Raw genomic sequence first — 18,399 nt, 5'->3', positions numbered from 1 at the left:
TTGGATATACTCTTTCACTTCATGGTAAAGAGGCTTTGGAATGGCGGCATAGGCCCTTTGGACTGGTGTGTCATTTTTGAGTCTGATTTCCATCTGTAGCGATTGGATGCAGCCTATGTTGCCACTGTTACTGGTGAACGCCTCACACTCTTCTTTCAGTATTTTTTCTACTGCTTGTTGCTGGTTTGGACTCAGGTGACTAAGGTCGACTGGTGGTAACCAAGGCTCAGTAGAGGGGACGTTAGGAGAGGTGGCTTGGTTCACCTCCATGGCTGTTACTGTGACTGGCATGGTTTGAGTTTTGAGCCTGGCTCTGTCACTTTAACAACATGCTGGATGGTGCCTAGGGTTGTTCTATTTGGAAGAATTATTTCATGTTTTGAGTGGTTGGAAATGGGGATCTTCACAAAAGGTCTTGCAGCATTATTGATCTCTAAGAGTCCTTGTCCAACACTCAAGTGTCTTAAAGCACCATTGTCTTCTGCAGGTTCATTAAGTACAAGGGCATCAGCAATATCAAAGTTCTGGGGTACACTGCACCAAAGTGCTTTACCGGCTGGAATATTTACATTCTCCTTCACAACTCTTTATGTGGCTGGGTCACAGTCATAGCTTTGTGGCACTTGGATAAAGTTAACCATGGCTACGACTTGCTCCTCATCCATACCAAAAGCCCTGCGTAGGAGACTAAGCAATATGGCATTAGCAGCTTCATCTGTCTCTTGGTTTTGAATAATTGCTCCTAACACATTAGCTGCAACTAGTGGCTGGGGAAGTGACAGCTTACTTACAAGGAAGGGGGCCTGTACACTAAGATTTGGGTCTTCATGACTGGTGAGAGTGACTGTGAGTTCAACCCACCCGTCATAAGGAATGGCATGGCCATTAACTGCATACACTTCTAGTCCATCAATCAAAAGCTCCTGCAGTGGTCTCACTGGGTATTTGGGAATGTGTGTCTTGGCCCACTGTCTGTCTACTATGCTCACTTTTGAACAAGAGTCAAATAATACTGTCACGGGATAACCATTAACCAAACATTTCAAGAGACTTTTCCCACCAGCTAAGGGAGCTTTGCGGCTCACGGTGCTTGGACAGGAGGATGCATATGATTTATTCCTGTTGCGTTTGGCTTGTTTCCTAGTCTGTTTACTGCAATGTATGACTGGGTTGGCAGGGTCGGGCTTTACTGGCTGGGACTGGGGCTCTGGCTGTCCCTCGACAGAGGCCGATCCCAGTTTCCCTGAAACTTGGTCCGCTTTAAGCACCCGACCGCTCTGTGTCCTACCTCACCACATACAAAGCAATGACTACAGTCCTGTGCGTTTTGTTCAGTGCACTTTGGGCAAATGGCTGTTCTCTTGAAGGGGGTTGCAGGTTAGTTGGCTGAGGGCTGGGGGACGTTACTGAAAGGTGGCAGTGGGGGAGGAGGATGTGGACGAGTATGAGAAGGAACTTGGATTGATAGAGTTGGGGAGAAGTGGTAAGGATTTGCTGCTTTGAGTTCCATTAAACTGGCCATCTTATTTGTCAACATCTCTACTTGGGCAGTGAGTTGTTTGATTGTTTGAGAGGTTTGGTGTTCTTTAGCTTTCTTTTCATCAGTTTCGATTACAGCACTTTGAGCTTGTACTGTCTTTTGTCGATGCATCTGACCTAATCTTTGTTGGTGCTCATTCTCGTCACTGATTATTTTGGTGACTTCCCTGAGGATCTCTTCATCCGTGACATTCTTGTTCAAAGTTAGGGGTCTCAGTCTCTGCCTCATTTTTGCATACTTAACTACCAGGCCTTGGTATATTGTGTGTAGGAACACTTCCTCTATGGTCTTTGGATCATAGGAAATATCTGTGTTGGCCTGTTTTGATTGGTTTGACTAGTTTAACTTCTGTTTGAGTCCAATCATACGATATAAAAACGGTTGAGGTGACTCTTGTTCTCTTTGTCTGGCACACATTAACTCCTGGAACATCTCAGTTGTTTCTTTCTCTCCAAGGTGGGATCGGAGGAAGCACTGACGTTCGGGGAGGGACAGTTCATCTTTGAGCATGAGCGTGTAGGAGCGATGTAGCTCTGCAGTGGCCAGCCTGCGTTGTCTTCCCATTGCAGCAGTGCAGCTCCCTAATGAGGCGAAGATCCTTCTGACCTTGATCTCCCTCTGTGGACACCCACTGGCTGACTTGGCTAAAGCAACGCCTTGGTCACGGAGGTCTTGTGGTTCTAATATCACTGGATCTGCCCCTCGAAGACTGAAGAAGAGAGATCCCGGACGAGCCCCCACAGTTTGTTACGGGCCCCGGCTGGCACAGTGACCACGTTGACAAAAAGAATGTCTGCAAAACACTGTAAAGCACATGTAGAGTGTAAGAGTAGAAACCACGCTGCACACTGTCTTTTCCTAGATTGCGTATGAGCGGAAACAGGAAGTGAGTCCGCACTAATGCAACTGGGGAGCTGCAATCTCATAGCGCCAAAGGTTCTGTATCTCTACAATGTTATTTCCACAGGACTACATTTGCTAAGTACACAATCATTTATATAATAATAATAATAATAATAATAATAAGTGGCGTCAAAACAATAAGTTATAAAATAATATCAAATGTGGTTACATCTTTTGAGTGTACCACACATGCACCTAATTTAGTATGCATACCCTTAGAATAGCCCCTATAAGTTGACATATGTGTCGAAAAAAAAAAAATCATTGCTGTAAACAGCAGAAGATGATAACAGAGTAGAGAAAGACAGATGTGAACAGCCCAGCAAAACGTTAAAAAAAATAAATAAATAAAATTGTCCACACCTTCAAAATAATTGCACGCACGGTGCGTACAGGATTCCGGCTGGCGGCGCCACTGATTGAGAAGCCATCACAATTCACAGTGATACAGCAGTGCTTCATGTCCATCCATAATATACATATAGAGTATGTAAGTGTTATTGCTGCATTGGTTCCCATATTGACACCTATATTGGGTATGAATTGTGCATGAATGTTGGTGGTGGTCAGAGAGGCCGTAGGCGCAAAATGGCAGCCACGCTTCTGTCAGTATGCCACAGGGCAGCTGTTGCTACATTGTTGCTTACTACCACTGGTGTGAATGAATAATGGTTTCTGTATGTGCTCTGAGACTCCTTGAAAAAAAGCGCAATATAAATGTAAACCATTGTTGTTATTAAATTTTACTTTTATTTGTACTTTTGTAATGGTCCAATGTTTTTTGTTATTGTTTCACAGACCCCAAGCTAAGGCACGTCCTTGGACCACTGTTTTAGTGAATGCACTGCATTTTAAAATATATGTAAATGAAAGCGCTGTTGCTTAAATGGACTTAAATATGCAGTGTTATTTTTTCCAAATTTACTGTCACTCACATTCTTCACATTCACAGTCTGTCCTATTGATGACAGTGATATTGAGTTGCTGCAACAGCAAATAAAGCTGTCTGCAGCACTTGAAGATGGGCTACTGGTGATAGGGCAGGAGGTCAGAGCTGTGTCCAATACGCTGTGTCGCGTGCACTAAGGCACCACATCAGGCCATCTCTGCGCATATCAAGCAGCTCAGTGCTGTGTCTGGGTTTAAGTTTGCCATCAATGCTCTGGCAACAGTGATTGACATTGGTCCAAACCCCAGAACATCATCTTTGCTGCTGGAACATGGAGAGGGAGAGCAGGGCAAATGAGGAGCTGAGGTGCACTCTTCTCCTCCTTCGGGCTTTCGTCCCTGCAGGTGCACAGCACAGCCTAAAAGAAAGGAAAGCTCCAGTAGCCTACCGAGTGTGGGAGCAATAGTGCCACACAGACTATTTAATTTGTCGTTATACCTCACTCACAATTTACACTGTGGTTTTCAACATTTTCAGCCCACGACCCCCAAAATAAAGCTGCCGGAGACCGGGGACCCCCATTCTACCTGAAGGTGGTTGAACACAGACATAAAAGAACAGTCATGTGGAGACAGGACCATCTATTAGGGGGCCCTTCATCTTAAAGGATGTAATTCCTTGTTTGAAGGGACCGGAAATGGTTGTGAAATTGGGTTTTCAAAACCACAGAAATTGGTTAAAAGTTGCAAGTTAGAGTGACCAAAAACAAACAGAAAAAGTGGTAAGTTCAAAGTGTCAATGGTAGCTTTAAAGTGGCAGAAAAGAATAAGGAAAGTGGGCATAACAAATCTTGAATGTGGTTAAATAAGCATGAAATATGGTGAAAAGAGGTTAAAAGTGACAATAATGGGTCAACATATGTGCATTAATTGGTCAAAGTGGTGTAAAGGGTTTAGTGCTGAAAATGTCTCAAAATTGGAAAAAAAAATAAATGTCAAAAAATACATTAGAATTTGATGGAGAAGTGGCAGAAATGGGAGTTATGTAGCAAAAATGCATTAAAAGGAGCATAATATGGCAAGTTTGGTGTAGTTGCAGAAAAAGGCTAAAAATAAGAAAAGAATTGGCTAGATTTTTTCTAAAAATATTATTTGTTTCTTGAAGGCATCTGGTGACCCCTTCCCAGTGTCTCAAGACCCCAAATGGGGTCGTGACCCCCAGGTTGAGATGTCCTGATAAAGACTATAGTTTTACTTTGATTATTCTTAGTCAGTTGTTTTTTATACAAAACATGTTGATTCATATTCAAATAAGTAACTTCCGTTCTTTTCACTACCATTTGTTTCCCCTGCGTCTTCACCTTGCAACATCCACTGCAGTCATCACTGTGCATAAAGTTGTGTCAGTTACCACCTGCCAGTGGAATGTGCAAAAGCAGGCACCGCTATCAGATAACTTTGGTTGTGCATGCTACATTAATGTATTTTGCATTTCATCCTCACAATATTTAACACCCCACATCACATATTCATCAGAGGCAAACACGCTAAATGGATTGTTTGTGCATGTTAAATTGTGTGTTTGACGGATGCAATCCTGATTGTGTGGGGTTAGAAGGTGCCCTACAACGTCTATCACCACACGTAGTGACGCTTCTGCACGTTTTTATAGGTACTTTATGAGATTACAGATTAATGTACTAAAGAAAAAGCACCCATCAGCAGCTGAAAACTAATATTCTGTTGCAGTGAAGCAAAAGTGAAACAATCAAAATGGCAGCACTGTGTCGAGTATTATTTGTGTTTGTAAATAGTAACTGACGCTCAACAGAGGAGTCAAAACCCTACAGAGGTACAGTTCATTCAGTTTAGCATCAAAGGATAGCAACTATTCAGAACTTGTGAGCTAATGTGCTGCAGTGACCTCCAATGTGGGAGTGGGGCTGGGAACGTGAGGAAGATCAATGATGCACACCCGGTGCAGGTTTCCCCATACTGCAGAACGTGAGGGAACTTTAAATAAAGCTGTTACTTGGTGACTGAGGCCCTTCTTCTGTTAGCTATCAGCTACTAGTGTGAAATAAATGCTTATGTACAGTGTGTAGAGTTAACAAAAAAGCTAAAAGAAAATGTGTTTGGTCAATTATTACAACAAACCTTATTGGAAAGCCTCATTATTTCCCTTTTAAATGGTGCCACATTTGTTAAACCTGTATTTATGGTAAGCATTGCTTGCTTATAATACTCATTTACTCTATTTGACTTTTTTCTGATTTTCAATGTTGTTCTTCTTTAAAACATTGTTTTAAATGATTGATTAACTAATTAGTTAGTTTAATTAATCTTATTTTAGTTATTTCTTCCAAATTTTATCAGTTTATCTAAGCAACAACAGCTACCAAGAACAAGCATTGATAGTGAGTGTGTAACCTGGTTCTGGTTCAGCCTGACCTTGGAGAGCAGGCTTCCTCCAATGAGGCCTGGAAGCTGCACTTCATATGGGGTTTCAGCAGCTCAAGGTCTGGGGCAGCCCTGGGGGAAAAAAGTAATGAAAAACTTTCCAACAAAAGGCAAATGAAGGGGATATCCCCATCCTCCTCCCAGTCCCAGCATGAGCCCCGTTGCATCACACAGTGCTGGCCAGAGCCTTCCCAAATGAATGAAATTATAATTGCCATAAGTACGCATTTGTGTATATTGTATGTAACAATTTATGTAACGCATGGTGTATTGTTCTGTCTTAGTAAATAACTGCTAAATTATTTTTTTGGAAATTAAAAAAAGAGGTGGTTGTATAAGTTTTATGCTGCCAAACAAACAAAGATTTTGCTATGTTGCTAGGCAGGATCCAGGAGGCTGCATATATTGGAGACTTAGCCATTATATGACCTAGATTGTGTGGAGTGCCCTGGTATTAAATTCATCAATTCAGTCAGCTAAGGGCTTGTTCAATGGCCCAGACATACCACCATAGAGGAGGGGAGGCAAGAATTGTAGATGTCGAGGTTTTTCATGGCTGCCTGTGCACGTCATCTGTTGATGACTCTCTTTAAAGAACTGTACAACGCTCAAAACATGTGTGCATGTTAACAACAAATACATGGTTTCCAGTGAACACTTGAGTAAGGATGTGTGGCAACCCCTTAATTATTCTACTGCGTCATCGTTCTGATGGACATGGTCTGAGTAGTAAACGCACAGACCGCATCAGTGGATGTTAGGTTCTTAAAACGCTGCAGCACTGTTTTGACTGTTTATTGCTAAAGACATTCCCTTCTGTTGCTGTTTTTGTGAAGGCTAGCCCAGTTAGCACTCACTGGGGCAGAGAAAGAATCCAGAGTTTGCTTTTTTAACATTACATAAATAAGGGGAAGGAGCTGCTGACAGCTGTGATGTGCCATTAATTATGAACTCAAGGATATTTATGTGTGTCGAGGGAGTTTTGGAAGAAAGTGGAGGGGGTCTTCTCACTTAAAACGCCATCAAATCAAGTTCCTTTTATGAGTGAACCAAATAATTTCCTCACTGAAATCCTGAATTAAGCAGACAAAAATAGGCTCTTGACCTTTATTGCTAAGTGTTTTTCTTTATCTTAACTCATTTACCTGTGTTATTCTTGACAATGAGTTTGAACTGCTTCAGCCAGCGAAAACCCCACGCTGTCCTGTATTCATCTTTCTCAGATCCATTTGTTACTCCTTCCCTCACCTTGCTCCTTACACCCCTTTTTACTCTGACACATGGAGGTACATTGTGAAAAAGATGTTGGGTGCATGGTGATTCAGTAGATATTGATTGGACTGCAGTGTGGCCTACAGGAAGCCAATAAGAGCTAGAGGATCTGAGCATTAATGCTGGTTGCTTCTCCCATACTCTGCACAGAAACAGTAACCAAGCATGGCTAAGAATGAATATGACACCAATGTGTTTAGCATGAGATCACATAACAGCTTCATGTAGGACTGACTGTCATTTAACTGACTGGGAGAATTGACTGTCATATTTTACTGTAGTAGGATCTCTAGTGCCTGAGCTTCCATGTCAGCATGAACGAGAACGCGTCAATACACAAATATCTGTCATTGAGTCCGTCTGTTCTTCCTTTAGTTCTACCAATGAAAAGGCTGAGGGACTTGACACATGATGATGAGAATGGCTTTATAGGCTCATATAATAAGCATTGGAACTTTTGGAGTATTTGATATTTGATATCCTGCACCTAGCCCACTGGGAACAGGAGATAGGCACTTTAAATGGATGGATGGATATTTAATATAGTGATATAAGTAATATACAAGGTGAAACTTTAAGCCTTGACCACTTTGACTATTCTCTTATTAATCGAATCAACAGAGTTGTGCAATATTATATATGATTACAGTTACATTAGGTGTGTTATTTATAGTTCACGATGTAATGAAATGAAAGTTCTGTGCACAAGACATTTCCAAGTCATGAACCCAAAAATAATATAAAGCAATGGAGAAAGGCCAAAACTAAAACTGTTTGAAACAGAAAAAGGCTATGGAAACAAACTAAACAGTTGGTCATAAATGTGTGAAAATGCTTAAAAAGACAAGGGGTCATTTTTCTTGTGCATGCTGTTAGTGTTGGAGCTATGGCAAATGTTTAAAGGAGCACCAAAGAGCTCACTTAGCTCTTTGAGGCCTAACGGCACATGAAGCCTGTTCCTCTTTTGTTTTCATAAGGCCTCTACAGGAGATGCAGGTCTCTGAGAATCATATTATTATATAATGGTGGTCTCATTTATAAAGCAAGATGAATGTATGTCCAAATGAACGAACCACGGATCATATACATAAACCAAATGAATAAAAGGCCATCCACCCCACACTTCTGGAGCATCCCCTACAGGATGCCTCGTGGGACACAGTTGTAAGCCTTTTCTAAAAACAAAAACAAAAAAACATGTGTGCTGTGTGTGCAGGGGCGTTTCTAGACCCCCTGGGGGCCCTAGGCAAGAAGGATTATGTGGCCTCCCGGCCCAAGAATGATGATGAATGAAGTCCAGGACAAAGGATCAGTAAAGAAATACTTCATTAAATAATTAACATATAAAAGAAATAACAAAGCTATCTAAACTAAATGCAAACTTTACACACAATATATACAGTAAATGCCAGAAAAACAAACACACCTGAATTGTGGAAAATTTTAATTATGATAAAAATGCAACTAAGCAAAAAAACAAGGAATTGAACCCGAAGTGGATTTTCTGAAGTTTGGGGAAGTCCATGTCTTTTATTTGTAGTGATTCTTTTCTCACAATTTGACACCGAGCATCGTCATCGATAGCTTTTGGCCACAGCGCAGGATCATCTGATATTATTTGATTTGCTATTATTTGAGTATCTTCTGTTCTGGTGATGTGGTGTCATGGGGTGGTGAGGAGGTGGTGATGGAATGCTGTGCTGCCCTGCTGCTGCTGCATGTCCTACTCTTCTTCATCAAGACCCCCCTCATGATCTGAGGTTGATAGAAAACAAATAGTATAAGAAGCAATTGTTTAAAACAAATGTTTGTGTGGTCATATTAAATCAGATAGCTCCCATGATATATTTTAAACTTTAAAATGTGTTTTAAAAAACCAAATAATTTCCTACTTTAACAAAGCACCTTGAATAAGAAAAAAGAAAACGAGCACAATGTATTTGGTTGACTTACATAAAGTAAACACTAAACATTGAGATATGTATGGAATAATTAATGAACATTAATTTGCAGAAACAACTTTAAGGCTTCATGTTAACATTTTATTTAATGTAACATTTAGGCTATAGCAGAATATTTATAGATGCATCAGTTTTACCATTTGACAACAAACACTTTATTCTTGGAGAAAATATAATTGGCAGCAAAGGACTAACTTTTTGTGTGGCTATGAATGTACAGTATATGTCATAGGATTGTAACAAATAAATAACACACTAGGGCTCAGGAACTGACTGCGAAAAAGGTCAACAGAAATTGGTTCGGCTGTAGAGCCAAGGTGTGTGAATAATTGGACACAGACACAAGGATTTCATTTTAGTATATGTATATTAAAGATATTATATATAGTAAAGCTATTTTGAGTCAATTTATATTGATATATATTATTTAGTTGTTATGAATAATCAGGTATAGGCAATAAACAAACAAACAAAATACTATTACAAAACAAAGACAATATTTTCTTCTCTCAAAACTTGTAGTCAAAGTTCAGTTCAAGGTTCATTTCCTTTGGTGAGTTCAGTTCAGGTTGTTTGATTTCGCTAAGTTGGAAAGCAAAGGGTTTCGCAAAGTTCTTTCACATTGGGGGAAAAAAATACAAAACAGAAAAGGTCCCCAGGGTATAACCCACGTATTAGGTCTGAGTGTCCGAGGAAACAAAAAGATCAAATATTCCTACCGCGATGCAGCTGTGGTTGGGTGGTGGCTCGCCATCTAGTGGTCGAGAGTGGTAGGTGATCCAGGACTAACATAAAAACCTGACCTATAAAACAAGGCCATCAACAATCAGTCAAACAGGAATTAACTTAAGTACATTTTAAAACAGAAAATAAATTCACCTTAGCACATTTAAACAATTTGTCATTGTTAAATAAATAAACAGTTATAAATAAATGCTATAAATCATAGCAGAAAAATCCATATCAAGGTAAATCAAATTGAAGCTTCATTCTATATATTCAGAGATCAAAGGGAATAAAGTGCACTTTTAAATCAACATCATTAGCTGTAAAGCTAAGTCATAGCATATACATTAAACATGCATGTTTTAAATAGATTCTTCAAATAAATCATTGTTGTAGCACAACAGATCATTTCATTTAGTAGGTCAAAGCCTATTCAAGACCACATAGCCGGATGGGCATTTCTTTCAAAAAGTAACAGAAATGGTCAAAATCAATCAAAACTACAAAAAGCGAAGTATTATCTTACTATAATACTATTCATTTAACAATTCGGCTTTGACTATAAATTAGAAAATAAGAGGATTACTTGAATAAAAGTGCAAATGGTCAGACTGACCATGTGTGTTCCGCAGCTAATGTTGGCTTAATTTTGCAGGAATTTCAATGGAGTCTGGTACACCACAAATCAGCAAAATACTTAGTGAAACACATTGAAGTACAATGTGAAACGACTCATTGGTGAGTGGAGAGATGTCTAGGTTATAGGAGAAGATGTTCATCCAAGTATTTCTTATGAAGGTTTTGTTTCAGTGGTGATTTTCAATCAGTAAGCCGACCATGCAGACTCCACAGTGAGAGCAGCCATCACAGCATTCAGTGGCGCAAACAAGAGTGAAGGGGGAGGAGCCAGGGACTTTAAAGGTGTAGCGCGGCTCGTCACAATAAAACCATGGCAGGAAGTTGGCCTCTAGTTCACATGGGTTACAGGATGGACTCGACTTCGGCTGCCTGTTTCTGACATGCAAAAACTTCACATTCAGAGCTAGGATTGGGCCGTGCCTGAATGGATAAGTCCTTGTGCCGCTGATGAAGAATGTCGTCCGAGGACAGAGAACTGACACGGTTCCAGTCTTATCAGCTGTTTTTAACATGTCACACAAGGAAGCAGTTGACAGCTTTGAGGAAGACAAACACAATCGATCATTTACACTTTTTTCCACGTAATGAAGTAGTGTCAGGGTCGGTGCAGACCAGACGGCTCCAGTGGGTCACTAATTGGGGTTGACTGGTGTAGGACCTTGCTGAAGGCTCAGGTGTGAAATGCATGGCCCACCACTGCAAAAATACTACTACTACTGGTTAACTGGTGTTAACACATTATATTCACATAATGTACACAATTATATACTTGTTATATGAATGAAATATATGATGTGTGGTGTGAGTGTGAGTGTGGCAATTGACGTAATACTGTCTTTAAGCTGTAAGCAAGCAACATCAGGCGGTGGTGATTGTTATAAGTGAGACTCTTGACCACACGTAGGTTAGAAAGGTTGCTGGAAAAGGTTACTGGTTGTAAAGAAAGTTATAAAAGGTTTCTGGTTTCAAAAACATGAAAAGTTGCTTATGGCAAAGCATCCATTTAAAAATAGAAGTTGCTCAAAAATGTTAAAAAAGTCGAATTTACATTTGGAAAACTGTAGGCGTCATAAAGATTAAGTTTGCAAAGAGGCACACGGTGGCTTAGTGGTTAGCACGTCTGCCTCACAGCAAGAAGGGCCTGTGTTCAAGCCCTGGGGTGGACACTTGGGTCCTTTTTGTGTGGTTTGCATGTTCTCCCCATGCTGCATGGGCTTCCTCTCACAATCCAAAAATCATGACTGTTAGGTTGATTGGAGTCTCTGAATTGCTCATAGGAGTGAATGTGAGTGTTAGTAGTTGTCTGTGTATATGTTGCCCTGTGATGGACTGGCAAATCCCCACGACCCTAAAAACAGGAACAAGTGGGTCTGAAAATGGATGGCCTGAGTTCTGATACTTCTGGTTTTCTGAGGTAAATCAGGAACTCACGTGTTTTATATTGCAAGCCATATCTATACTATGATGCAAGAAAGGTCTGTGTGTGTGTGTGTGTGTGTGTGTGTGTGCGTGCGCGTGCGCGAAAGCAAAGCACACTACAAACACTTTCCTCACTTTTAAATGTGATGGCCTTGGGAGTCTTTGTCTATTGTTTGTTATAAAGAGAGAAATGTATTTTTAAAAATTAAGGAGAATAACAACTTATTATTCTACTAGATATTATTTTGGCGTTACACGGTATATTCATGAAAACATTGAGTACTTTTTGAGTATGCCGGGTTCGGCCCAAGTGTCCTCTTTTTTGATCACCTTCGGTTACGCCTCATGATATCAACAGTAAGCAGTCAACAGTTTTTTCTATACATTTGATTACACCCTTTTCTCTGTTAAATAATATATTAAAGGCTCAATTGAATTTTGGTCGTTTGTTGTGACTGTGAGTTGGAGAACTAAGAAAGATGAGTGCAGAGGTGAGAAAACGACAGTACTGTACATACTTGAGCACAAACGGGGACATTTGCTGGCCTTTGTGCAGATTACAGCCCAGGCAGGATTGGGCTGACTGGGGATAGAGGTGGTGCAGCTACATTATTTCCAGAGTCGTTATCACAGGGTGGAGCAGGTCAACTTCAGAGCTGAGAAAACTCCTCATCACTCTGAAGAGTGTGAGGTATGAAACAAGAGGTGTTCAGCTTGTTATGGGAATTTAATTAAAGGATCCGAATAATGAGGACTCATTGGGAACTCCTGCTACAATTCATTCAATTATAGCAGACACTTTAATCCAAAGTGACTTGCAAAACTATGCTTATTAGCTATAATGTGAAAGTTAGCATGTTCAAAGTTGAATTTAAAACTATATTTTTCTCTGAGGATTGGTATCATTTTTAAAGGTGTTGTGAATAAATATGTTTTAATTTCCTCATACATGTTACCTCTGATGGAGGATGAGCTTACACAATTAAAGCACTCAGAGAGCTCAAACCTCTGCCTCTGCCAAATATCCTCTTTGCCAAATGTTCACAGTTATCTGGGTCAGTGATCCTGATCATGTTAACCATGACCATTCACACTTTAATGTACAAAGTCACCAGGATGAGGTTCTGTAGAAGAAGCTCAAAGAGCTGAACATAGGGAATTGTTGATTTGAAACAGATCCAGAATCAGTATATTGATCTGGATTCCCTCAAAAATGTAATTGCTTGTTCCTTATTCCATTTTGGATATTTCCTGAACATTTCTTAAAAATCCATTTATTAGTTTTTGAGTTAGGCTGTTCACAGATAAACAAACTAAAGAAAATAAATAAATAAACAAAGGGCGGCAAAAACTTAACCTCTTTGGCAGAGTTAATACAATTGTTTAATTGTTTGCTGCTGTAATGCAAAAATAATGACTAAGAATAATAAGAACTGAATGAGAAACATAAAATAAAAATAAAAACCTATAACAATATTGTTTTATTCTTTCTTATACATAAATACATTTCCAAGCCAAATCAAGATCACCAAAGTAATACCATTATATAAAAGTGGATACAAACATCTGTATACTAATCCTAGACCAATTTCTCTCCTACTTCAATTTTTCAAGATACTTGAAAAACTGTTTAATAAAAGACTAGAAAGTTTCATATGCAAACATGACATTATCAACAACAGCCAGTATGGATTTAGAACTAAAAGCTAAGGCAGTGGAGGGAATTACAAATGCCCAGACCATAAAAAGTGTACAGCTGGCATCTTCATTGACTTGAAAAAATCCATTAGCACAATTAATCACTCTGTACTGTTAAAAAAAAACTGGAATTGTATGGTGTTAGGGGATTACCAGTAGAGTGGATAAAAAGCTTTATGTACAGAAGAAAACAATATGTAAAGATGGGTGAATTCAAGTCTGCATTTTCTGAAGTTGCGTGTCGTGTCCCCCTGGGGTCAGTGCTGGGCCCCAAACTGTTTAGCTTGTATATACACAATCTATTCAAAACATCAGAAACCCTTAAGTATATTCGATTTGCAGATGATAGTAATATATTTTATTCAAATGATAATGATAATGACAATGATCTAATTAATGTTGTGAACAAATAACTGGTTAAGTTCAAACTTTGGGTGCACAGCAACAAGTTATCCTTAAGGGCCTGAAGTACGAAACTGGTTTTCCTGTTATGGCACTAACTTTAATCAGTGTGCTGTCCTACAAAGCTGGCTAACTTCTTACGGGGCAAAATCATCATGGTAACTTAAGATGAACGACTAACCTGGTCGGGACCAGGTTTTGTTCTGGATCAGATCTGAACAAGTAAAGTCCCGCCTCCTGACCAATCAGTTCTCTTAGAAAACAACCTGTCCGACAAAAGGAGGATTATTGTGAACACATCACTGTGTGGATCTGATGTGATACTGATAGGAGATAATATTTGTCCATTCATATACTCAATGACATCCTATAGGAAATATATAGATCTATATCTGATGAACTGACCTACATTATTCAGCTGATAAAGCCTGCGTTCATCGGGTGCATTCAGACCAAAAAATTAATTTATTCATTCATTCCTTCATGTATTCTGTGGTGAAGCAGAAAGCCTCAGTCCTGTAAGAGAATATAAAATTCAAATATTGTCCACCTTGTGATGTAGGCTGAGCTGTATGAACACATCAGAGCCATAGAAAGGTGAAAGTGAAACATATCACTTATCAATGTATTTATTCTCTGTTTATAATCTCTTCTTTCTTAATTTTGCTTCTCCTTAACGTCCCATGGCTTCACCTGTCAAAGCCACTTTATGACGGACCACTGTGACGTCAGCCCCTCCCATGGTGGGATGAGGGTGTTGTGTAAATGACCCAGCTGCATTCAACTCTGCACAGCCGCAGAGTGTCTGGACGCAGGTAAACTGCGCCCAGAGATACTCCATTGACTCGTATTGAAGAGGCGTTACTGTGAATGCAAAACTTTGAACGAGAGAGGACGTTAAAGATTTTTGCGCCCTCAACAGGAAACACGTCATCACCAATCAGACACAGATGAACGAAACAACTTCACACGTCATCATTATTACCTATATAATATTTATTCTGATTATCTAAATACAGATATACATTTATTTTGTTATTTTTTATTATTTTTATGTCTCACTCAAACAAACATGGTAAGTGGTGGGGCGGCGCCCTAGCGCCCTCTATTGGCCAACAGCCACTGTTAATACCCATCAATCTCTGCACTCATTCCTTGCTGCTTTTACTGTAACAAAAGCGTTGTTTTTGGTCTGAATTATTGATTTAAATTCTTCATATTTTTAAAGAATTATTCCTCAATTGTGACGTAAATTGCTCTCCACAGTTTATCCGTGATTGTGATTGGTCTGACGCTGCAATCTCCACCTCTGTCACTACAGCGTGCACATAGCCAGGCTGAAATCAATCGACTTATTGAGTTGATATAGAGATTTGTAGGACAGCTTCTCTCTGATGGACAATGTTTGGTTAGGTGAAGCCCACTAATGGAGATAAATCCAGGATATAATTATCCAGCTTTGTAGTATAGGCCCTAAAGGTCCAGTGTAACTCTATTTTTCACCCATCTCCATTTTTTCTAAGAACCCCAAAAACATAGTATTTGACGTTTATTTTCCCAAACTCACCTGTTTTCCAGAGTTTTAGCCCTCTGAAAAGTCACTTTTATGACGCTTCTAAAAACAGGCTGTTTTGGGGCCTTCATGCATATGCATGAGTGGGCGTGTCTGTAGACGCAGACTTCATGCCTCGCTCTTGGAGTGGGTGATCACTGTAGCGATTTTTTTTTGCTATCCACACACTCTTGTTATTGTTTTCAGCCAAAAAACTGCACGTTACAGTAAAACACATGGCTATTTAAAGGTCTCATATCATCCATTTTTCACCCATTTCCATTTGTTCGAAAAACCCCAAAAACATTTGAGGTTTATATTCCCAAACTTGCCTGTTTTCCAGAGCTTTAGCCCTCTAAAAAGTGACTTTCTGACCAAAGGGCTGTTTGCTGCCTGCTTATGCATATTCATGAGTGGGCGTGTCTACACGTTGACTTTGCCTGCGAGGCTCCTGCATGACTCGCTTTGAGGCAGCTCAATGGTCACCGAAGCGATTTTCTCTTGCTCATCAGGGAGGGGTTAAATGCAGAGAACACATTTTGTGTATGTAGCTTTACATATGTAACAATAAAGTATAATATATATTCAATATTAAACCACAGTGTTTGTTTTACCTGTGAGGTAGTTTGAGAGGGAGAAGTTCACGTGCTAATAGGGAAGGAGGAGCCAGGATTGTCAGAAGGAGGAGTTTCCAAGTTATGACGTCATAACGTGAGAAAAATCCAACTTGCCTGTTTGAAGCTGACTTTTTACAAAATGTGTAATGACAAGGGAGGGAGGAAACAACTTTTTGAAGTTTGGCCCTCTGAATGAGGCTAAAGCCGGGATGTATATGACTGCAGCAAAATCATTATGAAGTGATTTTTTGCATTATACTGCCACTTTAAATTACAGGAAAACAAAGTAATGATTTTTGGTAACTGTAAGAAAACTGCAGAATTAAAAATTGTAATTGATACATACATACACACACACACACACACACACACATTTATTTATAATAAATATTTATAATAAAAATACTAAATGAGTAAAATAAACAAACAAACTAAACAATATTTACACAAAAAGTACACAAAACAACAACAGAAATGTGCAAAAATATACAAAAAGGCTCCAAAAACACACAAAATGACTCCAAAAAACAAACATTACAGAAAAATACACCAAACAACAAAAAATATGAAAATGACTCAAAATACACAAAAATAAATATTTATACACAAAATGACAACAAAAATGCCCAAAACTACACCAAAAAAGATACAAAAATACGCAAAATGACTCTAGAATCACACTACAGTAGCAACAAAAAACTATAGTTACAGAAAAAATGCACAAAAAGACAACAGATACAAAAATACACATGGACTATTACAGAAAAATACACCAAACGAAAAATGTATAAAAACAAAACACATTTATCATGCGCATGTCCAATAGAATTAAACCAAGGAAATCACACACACTATTTTATTTTGCACCCACAAATATACCCCTTTATAACACTACAGAGCAACAGAGTGTGTACACCTCTTTGTACATCCAATCTTCAAAACACATACTCATTTGACCATAATTGACAACTCTACTTAAGCTCCTTTCACTATTTGAATGCATACTTCCAACGGGCACTGTACTAGTTTGTATAATTCTGAAATGTACATTATTTCTATATTATTATTATTATTATTATTATTATTATTATATATCAGTTTTGGGTAACCAAATGCATGGCATGCCCCCGGCCCGGGCCCGGATAGGAGGGAGGACTTAAGGGAGCCTTGCCCCTACCACGGCTCAGAGGAGCTGGAGAAGGTGGGCCCTCCATGACTTGTGCCCAGAGTATGAGCAGTCCGTTTAACATCACCTATCATGTGGATTTATACAGGGGTTATATAGACCCATTTCGTGTGATGTATGCATACTAAATTAGGTGAATGCGCGTGCAGGCTCGGTGTAAAACAACCGGAGGACTGCTGAGGCGATGGTGCATGGGAACGGATGAAGCGTTATCTCAGTCTGGATCCAGACGTGGGACAGTGAGAAGGAGATTTAATGTAGAGATGGAAACTCATTCATTGAAAGTGATCAGAATTACACGAAATACACGGAAACCTTTGTTAACGGGATCCAGAAGCCCTCCTATTTGCCCGTTCATAACAGTTATAAGCATCTAGAGAATTCATGCTTTTAGGTTTTCTTTTGTATATACACTAAGTTTTTGGGTCCCACAATCGTTCACCTGTACTTAAAGTGAGTTTCCTTAAATAAGCGGCTGCATCCTCAGGTTACAAGCTTTCTAAACTATTTACGAGCCTTACCAGCGGTTCGTTCATTGCCATTTTTCAATTTTTCAAGCGTCACATATGTAAACAACATGGTTTCTGCACGGCGTATGCGAGAGCATGTCAGTCATGTGTCCCACTCATTCTCCAAGTTAAAACTTATTTAAAACCAGTTGAGGAGCACAGTGGGACAGGAGAGACTGAGTGGACTTGCCATGTTGTCCATAGAGAATGAGAGAGCAAAGGAAATGGACATACAGAGCATCGTGGACGAGTTTGTAGAGCGCAAGGCTCGTTGTATGACCTTCAAATAGTGGTGAGTAGGTCTATAGTACTTCATTATGAAATAGTGTTTGTGAACATGTGGGCCACTGTGCCAGTTTTACTAAACTTTATAGCTACTGATACAGGCTCTGAGTTGAAATGGTTAAAGTGGGTGTCAAACTAAAGTGGTCGCTATCCGTGCTTTGAATTTGTGTTAGTGACCATCCTAATGTTTTTGTTGTTCTTTTGTTTTGTTATACTTCATGTTCATTTGATGGACTTCATAATGACATAGTCGCTCTCCGTGGTGTCGAAGCTTGTCAACCTTGCTGTTGCGGGCATGTGTATGTTGTAAAATGATGTTATCATGAGCTTTATTATTTTGGT

The 18,399-nt window shown here is 39.5% G+C and overlaps 1 protein-coding gene across 1 annotated transcript in view; it reads left to right on the top strand.

Moving 5' to 3' along the window:
- dlg3 (discs, large homolog 3 (Drosophila)) overlaps positions 1-18,399 on the top strand; it is a 197,755-nt gene that overhangs the window by 105,306 nt on the left and 74,050 nt on the right.

Source organism: Gouania willdenowi, chromosome 10, assembly GCF_900634775.1.
Source record: "Gouania willdenowi chromosome 10, fGouWil2.1, whole genome shotgun sequence".
NCBI classification, from domain to species: domain Eukaryota; kingdom Metazoa; phylum Chordata; class Actinopteri; order Blenniiformes; family Gobiesocidae; genus Gouania; species Gouania willdenowi.
Note: the sequence above shows the minus strand (reverse complement) of the source record. Positions and strands in the feature narration are given on the sequence as shown.